The sequence below is a fragment of the Halyomorpha halys genome, unplaced genomic scaffold, assembly GCF_000696795.3.
Source record: "Halyomorpha halys isolate HHAL.00 unplaced genomic scaffold, Hhal_1.1 Scaffold281.1, whole genome shotgun sequence".
Classification (NCBI taxonomy): Eukaryota; Metazoa; Arthropoda; class Insecta; order Hemiptera; family Pentatomidae; genus Halyomorpha; species Halyomorpha halys.
Window position 1 is genome coordinate 224379 of NW_027108453.1, and position 10433 is coordinate 234811.

General features: G+C 34.9%; 1 protein-coding gene across 5 annotated transcripts in view; it reads left to right on the plus strand.

Annotated features, from left to right (window-relative positions):
- Positions 1-10433, plus strand: part of grn (GATA binding protein grain) — a 260366-nt gene that overhangs the window by 121078 nt on the left and 128855 nt on the right. The gene's annotated exons all lie outside the window — the stretch shown is intronic.

The window sequence follows — 10433 nt, forward strand, 5'->3', positions numbered from 1 at the left end:
ATATAAAAACAATAAATGTATTGAGCCCAGTATGACAGAGATGATTGAAGACCTCGACAGAGCAGAACATGACAATGGCTATCGTTGCGATGATGGACATTGAGCCGAAGCGGAGGGACATCCTGCTTCCTCTTCCAGTGACAGTGTCCTGTTCCTGCGGTCCACCTGCCATTGTTCTACAAATGCAATGGACGTTTGTTTTTGATACCCCTCCAATCAAAAATGATACCTCTTCCAACCTTTCGCTGGCTATTACATCTGTGGAGAGTTCTACTGAATCCGTTTGGTTATTTCCTTCGAAACATTGTTAATCCTCGCAGTACTCATTACTACCAGGTATTGCTTGAATTTATCGAATTTCGTGAGTAATTTCTGTTGAATCCTTTCGGTTGTTTCATTCAAAACCGTCACAATTCCGACATCATACTTTAATTTTTTTTTATTATTTATCGAAAGTTACAATTTAAAAAAAAAATGCAATAAGTAAATGTTTAATCTTAGGAAGGAACCACCCAATAGTAATATAATCATTAGATTAAATTAGAAGATCACATGACTATCTTCTTTTCAGTAGCCTCGTAGGATTATCAGGGATTGTTAAGGATGAGAGATTAAGAACTAATAGGTTTGGGTGGGTAAGGATTTTGGTATGAAAGGAGATATATCTATTTCGGGCCTAATTTGCAAGGAACGGGATGTTGAGGTCTTTATAGATGAATTTATTTGTCACTTTAATTATACGTTTATCGGTCAACTCCAATTTCAGTCCAAAATAGCTTGTCCTAGGTCAGTCTAGTCTGTTTATATATAATATAAGAAAGGGAGCTGTTTTTGAACCTTGCATTACTCCTTCCAAGATTGTTCTTATTGAATAAATTTCATAGGTAGAGAAACTGCGAAAATTAAGAATTAAGATTGAGAAAAGGAATGAGAATGTAGATCAATGGATTTATTAGAGATATGTTACTAAATGCTAAAAATGATTTTAAATCTTGGAATAAATTTTCTGATTCTGCTATCATGAATCTCCTTCGATAAAAAACAAGCAATTTCAAATTACAACATTCGTTGCCAGTTTTAAATGCCTAAATAAGAATTTTAGAGAAGTTATTGTACCAAAAATTAACCACCCCATTATTACCAACTTTTCTTATTATATTAAGACAAGATTATCGGTTCCTTATTGAAATATGAAAGGGACCCCAAGGCCGAAATTGGTCCTGAAGCCTAAACGGCCTAGGCAAAAAGCCCCAGTGCCCTAGAGCTAATCATAGCGCACCTGAACCCTCGGTGTCAGCTGATTGGCTCTAATAGCGGCCGAATTATGTTAAACAGCTCAGCGGCCGGGTTGGTTTTAGGGTAATGACCCCTTTCCAGTCTTCGGTTTGCATTTTAAAACTCTGTCATTATATCCTATAGCGCATTCAACATACCTTTAATTTATATATGATAATGTGAAAAACGTGATCTATATATTAGAAAAATCTCATACCATTCAAACGACATAAAAGATACTTTTATAAATTATACGAATTATATTTATATACTCTGCCCTCCTGTCCTAATGTATCCTTTCTAGATACACCACTAACGCCTGTTGAACAGATTCGATACTTAGGACTCCATCTTGACAAGAGACTTACTTGGAATCCACACACAAGACTGAAACGACAAGAAACTGCTCGTAGATTCCTATTGCTACAACACTTACTTGACAAACGCTCTAAACTTCCCATTCACTACAAAAAATTAGTATACACTACAATAATCAGACCAATTTGGACATATGGAATTGAGCTCTGGGGCTCCACCAAACCATCAAATTCTTCCCGCATCCAATCGTTACAATCCAAAATCCTACGTAAAATCCTCGATGCTCCTTATTACGTCACAAATAAACTCATTCATAAAGACCTTAACATCCCATTCGTTGCAGATTTGACCCAAACCAGATATGCGTCTTTTTATTCCAAACTCCTTAACCATCCTAACCCATTAATTCTTAATCTTTCATCCTTAACAATCCCTGATAATCCTCCGAGGCGTCTGAAAAGAAGATGGCCACGAGACCTTCTAGTTTAAATTAATGTTTGAAGTACCACCAATGGGTGGTTCCTTCCCAAGATTTTCAAGTGTATATGAAACATACTACATATTTACTTATTGTATTATTTTGTACAGTTGTAAATTACAATAAATAAATAATTAAAAAAAAAAAATTATATATGGAAACTATGGGAGAAAACAGGCAATGTACCATCTTATTAAAAACTAATTTGCTGGGTAAATATAAATGAATGAAAGTACAATGTTCTTAAGAGGAAAAAACTGTTCTATAACTGTTAAAAATTATAATTAACTATTAATAGTAATGATTGATAATAATTATCTATAGAGATTATAGCATAAAATTGAAATAAACACTCATTAATGTAAATATACAACAAAAAAAAATTCAAGGAATTCTTTCAGCATAGCTGTGTATTTCCCGGCGGCTAGTTTTTGTGCCTGTCTATTTGATATGAGAAAGTTGCTTGAGAATTAGGAAGGACTAAGACAATCCACTCAGCAACAAAGCTAGCTAATGGACGGGTTCTCACCCAGAAGGATCTGTGGGAAAAGTTTGTAAGCTGAAAAGCCTCGACTTACAAACTACTATAAATTCTATTGGCCCATAAAGTGAAGCACATTAAGGATGCGAGCGGACTCCCAAATGGGAGGGCCAGCGAGTCAGCAGTTGACGGGAAGATTACACACTAAGAGGCGTAAGGTTCCCTCTAACCCATATCTCTCTGCTAATTGGTACGGTAGCTGATGGATACGTCACTGGTTCTCGTCGCTTCTCGGAGAAAAAGATAGATTGATGAGCCTTTAATGGAGCCAAAAATTGATACAAAGGAAAGCGTAAAATACTGAAGGATATTTGCGTTTGTTTTTATTTCTTTTTATTATAATACAGTGACCAATATACCTCTTCGAATTCATCATAAAAACATCTCAGGTATCTAGAGAGAGAGGGGTAAGGGAAAAGGATATTTAAAGCAGCAGTAGACAGAAAATGGCCGAAATAGTATAAATATTTAACAATACATTTGTTTTTCAGAGATTTAATGAATAATCTTAAGAGGGGGTTAATTAAAATAAGCCTAACTAGACTAAGTCCGACAGAGATACGTCAAATCTTATGCTAACTTAAATTTAAAACTATATTTATTTGTAGTTTTAGATTAACATGACAACAAAGGTTTAGTGAATCCTGGGGTTTTCTACTGATAAGACAAAATAAGATCGGACCTCATTTTACTATCTACGTCGATTCCTTGAACTTCCTTACATATTGTTTCACTCCTGATGGATTATGCAGTCTTCAACTTTTCAACTATGAGAATAGAAACTAGAATTTTCGATATCTAAAGATATATATTTCTTAAGATAAACGTAATAGTATAATAATAGAATAACAGCATTGCGTACAATATTCGGCATAATAATAATATATAATAACCTTAATCATATAATAGTAATAATTACGTAAAATATAGAGTAAATGTGTCACGTAAAAAATACAGACCGAAAACGATGAGTTAACTTGAAGAATTTACAATGCTACACTACGCTGAATTGCGCCCGCTAAACATAATTAGGGTCATAGCATAGCGGCAAATAAGGTGGGCTGTAAGGACTTAGTAACGAGCTAATCCCTTAAATGTTATTAAACACTGAATCGACGGGTAAATGTTTGAGGGTTTGACCGAAACGTAGATGGGAGGATGCTAAGATTGATTCAGTAAATTTGGGTTTGGAGGAGAGTTACTGGACAGATATATATATATATATATATAGAGAGAGAGAGAGAGAGAGAGAGAGAGAGAGAGAGAGAGAGAGAGAGAGAGAGAGAGAGAGAGAGAGAACGATTGGTGGTATCGGCATCGAACCTTCGGTTTCGCTTAGCCTTTATTTTGTAGGTTTCGACGCAGATAAAACAAAATACAAATATTGGACGTTAATGTAATTACCAATACTTATATATTGTATGAGTCACAATAGTTGATGAATTAATATTATTTGATCAAATCGCAATTATTTCTTTTAGAAGCTTCGTGGTATGAATTAAGTGCTACGTAAGGAAAAATGCTGTAGATATAAAATAAATTATGTAAGGACAATAGACTATCAATTGTTCACTGTCATTTGTTTTATTTTTATACTGCCTTTTAACATTTTAAGTGACGTCCGGCGATGGTTCGTCGAACACTGGGGACAAACCACACTCTCAATGTCGAAGTCCATTTGTGTTATGTGTATGTATTTTTAAGTGAATACTACCTTCATTTTTTATTTATTTTTTTAATTTTATGAGTTATTTTTAGTATACATTATATGTTACATTATATTAACTAAACAAAATGAATAACGAACAGACATGAAAAAACAAATAACAATATGTCAATATCGATCCCTTGGTTTAGAGAGCTTTATCGTGAAAGGACAAAGTGGATAGATAATTACTCGACACCAGTCATCTTGTTCATTAACATAATGACTGTAATCGACTGGCATAGGGCACTAACATCGCAGCGGTAGGCAAATCATCTTTTCACTTTTATCGCCATTCCCACAATAACAAAATGGAAATTGAATCTATTATGAGGGCCACTTTCGTTTGTTTATGCAATTATGCCTCGCGTGAACGAACTTAGCGAGAAATTTCGGCAGTAATGTACAGTGGTTAATATAGGAGTTTTAATAGTGAAATTATGCTTGTTTGCATAATTTTAACTTTCTTCATTATTCCAAAATCTCAAAGTCGAGTAACTGAGTCACGTTTCTTTACCCTACTACTTCTATACCTTCAACAACTGCTCCCCCCCTCCCGAAGTGTTCCTGTCGTACCTGGAGGTGACGATCCTCCAGAGTTACGAGGTACTCAAGGACAGGGGACGATATCGACCGAAGGTGTTTTTTCGAGCACGTGCGAGCCCATTAAGTTGACATATGCTCTCCTAGCACACGATAGCACTAAGGCCATTAGGGCTTGTTTGGGTAACCACTGTTTTAGGCTTTAATCGACTGTCAGTAAGGGTTTATGTCGATCCATATCCGTCGGGAATCGATGTGTCTCGGGGGACATTTGAGGTCGTTCGTTAAGGACCAGTTAATGGATACTGTTGAGTCTGAATTGACGCGGTAACTGGTTAGAACTGATATGGAAAGGCACTTGTTCTAAAGGGCTGGTTTGTGAGGTTGGGCGAGGGACATAGTGAATTACTTTATATCACTTCCGTAGAAAATATCACTTTTCTACCTTAAAGGAAGGAATTCGACAAATGAATTTCCAAGAAGAAGAAAAATCACAAGGAAATTACAAGTTTCAATTCCGGTTCCTAAATTCTTGCTAGGTCTTTTATAAAAAATATTTCAAAGTATAAGTAGTTACAAAATTACGTCGGCTGAATAAGTCAACTGGAATAATTGGGTTTTAATATCATGACCTGGTTGAGGCGTTTTAACGGAACGTATCAAGATTTTGTGCATTAAAGTCCTAAAATTTACCGTTTTCCAGATAACGTACGATAAATTGGCGCCCGACGCACGAACCCTCTATAACTCCAGCAATAGCTCTCCTTGTTTCACAGTTGCCCAGAAGTACTTATCAAATCGGTGTTTAGGTTTGTTTTACCATTAAAGTGAAGGAATTTATCCCGGTATGTCAAACTAATTACCTATTACGTAAACTTACTTACTTCAACATTGTCGTTATAAAGAATATAGATTCATTATTAAAACTTTCTAGGTATTACTATATTGTTTATAAAAATAAGTAATATTTTTTCGGTATGCTTCTTATTTCAAATCTCAGAAAGGAAATCATAGACATTCAACTGTTTTGTTTTGTTACTTTTCCGTGATGAACTACCAATAAATTTATATTGTAAATCAAAGTTTTAGAATATAATTGACGTGTTTAATTTTTATGCGAATAACCACACGATTTAGGTGAATTTATTTTAACTCCTTCCCCTTTCTTTATAGTTTAAAATTATTGGGGTTTTAAAATTATTGTTATAATGGAGGAAGGTAAGGGTATACTCAATAAGGTACAGTAAACATACCACGTATTGTGTCCCTATTGTACTAACACAGATATTTTTACTATGGCTTAAAAAAAAAAACATGAATCAGCTTGGAAAAGTATGCTAGCAAAATGATAATAAGTATTCAAACTATAATAAGGGCTTAACAAGGGCTAAAATAAGAATAAAAACGTAAGTGGAAAAATAAATTTAAAAAATATGAAATATATATATTTACATTTATTTATTTCATTGTTTATTGTGTTATATTATAACCTGTCTTATATTTATAGGTAATGGTAATAGAGATCACAGAGTTCATTAATCCTATATCTACAGATTAAAAAAAAATTATATCTCTACCACTACAACACGTAAAGGATTAGGCGTGTATTACTTTATAAGGAAGTACTGTAACTAGACCAACGGTTATGGAAGGTGGTGATTTTGTCAGAATCACGCTCGACCGCTAGATTAAGGCTGGGTGAATCCCGGAGGTTTCCCAAACCCACAAAGCTGATTCACAGCTTCAGTGAAACAGAAAATAATTATCTACTACAGCCGGATTCGGACTCAAGTCTTTAAAGTTTGTAGCACAGTGCCTTACCAATGAGCAATCCACTCATATTTACCATAATATATTATATTAAATGATATTAAAATAATAAATAGAAGAAAAAATAAAAAATAGTAATAATTAAAAAATAAGTATAAAACCAAATTAAACTTAAGCACATAACATCTTAAACACAATCATTCCTATTTACATTAGTTTGGGTAACTCCGAACTTTTTCCTCACTCGATGAGGAAAGAGCAGGACTCCTGAAGGCCCCGGCGCTTTTCTCTCAAACATCTTACACGTCACGTCATATTTCTTCACATTGAGCTAAAAATTCATTTATGAAATTCAAAAATACCACCAGTAACAATCATAATAAGAAAACATACCGGGAACGTACAAAGCCGATCGTAACGCAATTCTGACCATGATACCATTACATTGACAGTGAAGACAGAAGTAAACGCAGACAGACTCTCTTGTAGAGTTCTATATATCTAACCCTGAGATGGTTCATTAAACGAAAATAAAAATGGACGAGATGGGTGACATGACAGACAGGTAGAAGCTCGTTAAGTAGTGTCAGTCCCTTTGTACACTTTTTCCCCCTGCCTTGTTACCATGTGTAGCTCGTCCTGCAATAAATTGCCTTCCAGCCAGCTCGCCCGTCCTATTTATTTCCTCTTTCAATTGTATTATAAATTTATTAGGGATAGTTTTTCTCAAGTTTATCTGTAGATTTTCCTGTCGTATCTGTATATTTCTCCTTTCGCGTAAAGAACTGTGCCTTACATTGATGTCTCGTGTGTAATACAGGAACGTGTTGCTATTATCTACACCAATTACAATTAAGACCTTAAATAACTTGATAGTTTCAGATCATAAACAAAAAAATAAATAAAATTATCAGTCTAAAGTGGAAGGAAATATCTCGCCAGTGTCGACGTCGGTCTGGACAGAAAATCACATCTCACATCAGTAATCCCAAATGACACGTTGTAAACCCAAGATATTAGGGCAGTACCTCTTCTAAAAAATAAAGTATCTCTCTATCATAACCTTCCTCTATTGTCCAGTTGTACTTATAATTTTTCTTTTCTATTACATAGCCCTACTCTACTTCAAAGAAACAGTGAAGCCAAAAAGGCCACGTCCAAGAAAGGAAGGTTCAGATTAATAGGAATATCCGCCAATATAATCTAAACTGAAACAGAAGGCAGCCAGTGATTGGCTCGTACTCTTCTCTAACTCCTCTGCCACGCCCCTGAAAGGCACATAAGGCTCGCTTTTTTGGCATCGCTTTTTTTGCTACCTTACCCTCTCATTATGCACCTCGCTCCAAGTCTATTACTTTCTTTTTTTTGTTTAATAATTTATGTTCTCCTGCTGTACGATTTTGGTTCATTTATTCCTAGTTTTCTGCAAATCAGATCTTTGGATACAACCTTTCCCAGCTGTGTGTTGTGTTACCTCCCATTTTTTAAAAATATGTATCTGAATGTCTTGGATTGATGAGTTGCCTCTGACTTTTGAATCATTGGTGCTAGGTGTACTTTTCTTTTATTACATGTGAAATTAGTGATTTGCTGTCCCAATGATGCCTAAATTGGCGAAATATCGACTGGTGAGTTGTTAGATATTCAACGTTTTGTGATGGAAAACTTCCATTTGCATTCTAAAATTTTTTTTGTGTTAGTAAAATTAACCATTTTCTAAAAATCAATTTGTTTTGAAAACTCATATTTTGTATTTTTTTAAATATAGTTTCGTAAAAAATACTATTTCTTCGAAGTCTGTAGCGGTAAACCAGTAGCGAACGACACGCCTGCATATATAGCGTTACTCAGTCATTACCGAAGAGGCCGTAGCGTTAACTAAAATAAGTAGGATAACAAATTGCCCCGGTAAAAAGCGGTTACCGTAAGGACAAGAGATGGTATCAAGAAGGCAGATGGCTTGGGAGGCTCAAAAAATACCGGCAACCGTGGCTCTGTACTTCCTCTGCTTAATTACCGGAAAAGTGTAATTAGTTGTGGATACATAATTCATGGATACGGAGGGGGGGCCTTTGTTCCCTGCCAGCGCTTGCGGAACGGATTCCCGCTTTCTGGGTTCTGTTCCTCCGCTTCTTTTGGGTATTCTGTCTGGGTTTCATAATGTCTACGTCTCTAGGAAGGGGGAGGTTTGGAAGGTGTTTTCCAGAAATAGGTCGCAAAAACTCTAGGCTCATTTCCTCTAAAAACTACAATTTATAAATTTGTATTTGTTATTTAGAGACTCATCAAGGATTATGGTGAAATAGAAAATTATTATCTGCCACAGCCAAATTCTAACCCGAGTCCTTGGAGTTTGTAGCACAGTGCCTTACCAATGAGCTACCCACTCTCACTAGATTATATATAATGAAAATATAATTTTTTATTTGACATACAAAGATCTCTCTATTTTGTTATATTTAATACAATTAATTATTTTACCTGTTTAGCCTTAATCGTCGAAAGAGTCATGGAGTATATATATATATGGTAGAGGCACTCCTATGGAGTGGAGGTCGATTGGAGGACGAAAGTGAGCCTGGACGAAAGCGATCGAGAGACAGTTCATAAAAAAAGGTGGGGCTAAATCGGAGAGTAAATTGGCCTCTCTGTTACATAAGGCACCTCTAAACCAGCTCCTCATTATATGGGCCAATTTATGTAAATAATAGCAGGCCCTTTATACAAATAATAATAATAAACGCCAATAAATGCTATTTATTCTCTCATTTATGGCCTTTAATCTAATTAATTGCTTATTTACATAGGACCCAGCTTATTACTAGGTGCCCCCGGGCGCTGCCCTATTTAAACATATTTCTCAACCGGTGGCTGCGTAACACACGTGTTGTTAAGGGAGCTGTGGTATAATTGCAACTGGAATATTGTTTATAGTCCCGCTATGTAGCTCGATTGTCTACTTCCATTGTATGTCTACAAATACATGAGGGCACTCAGTCCATTTACTAAATTATACAGTTAAGATCTGCAGTTAACCTGTGGCCCCCGAATCTTTTAAAATGTGTTATTAGCTCCAGTTATATACGATCGTAAGTATGATTAGCTCTTGATTGTATGTTTGAAAAAAAAATATCTCATTTAGTTTCAACTTATGATTTCGTGTCTTTATAGCAGCACATATAAGGACATTGGCACTAAATCTGCATTACGTAACAGAAACGTAGATATTACATTAAGTTAATCGTTAATATACGAAATGTCATCTCTTAGTGTATGAAGAAAATTAAAAAACTGGAAGATGGTCAGGGCTTCATCCTTCAATGTAAATCTTCTTCAGGGCAAAGAGATGTTAAGGTGGAGTTATAAAAATACATTAATTAAATGTATTTTATTTTTGTCACTTCTTATACTGTTACATTTGCTTTGCCAACTTACATCTTTTTATTTTAGCCTAGAAGAAGGACCTTTATTCCAAGGCGAAACGTTCGCCATTAATTGTTAAAAATTAATATTATTTTTTTAACCGCACCTTTCTTGTTAACATACGTTCAATCATCTATATGTAATAAATGAAATGATATTATTTTGTAATCAAAATAACTTCTACTGGTATTTACATTTACTTAGATACATTTTTTCCAACGCTGAATAAAGTTTTTACTCAAAGAAGCTTTTAGACATTGAATAAACTCCAGAAATAAAAATTTTAACTAGGTTTAGTTTTAATTTTTGTTTTTTATAGTACATCTAGCCCACCGAAAGAACCTTAGTTACTGATTTCATAATTCTCTAAAATTTAACTA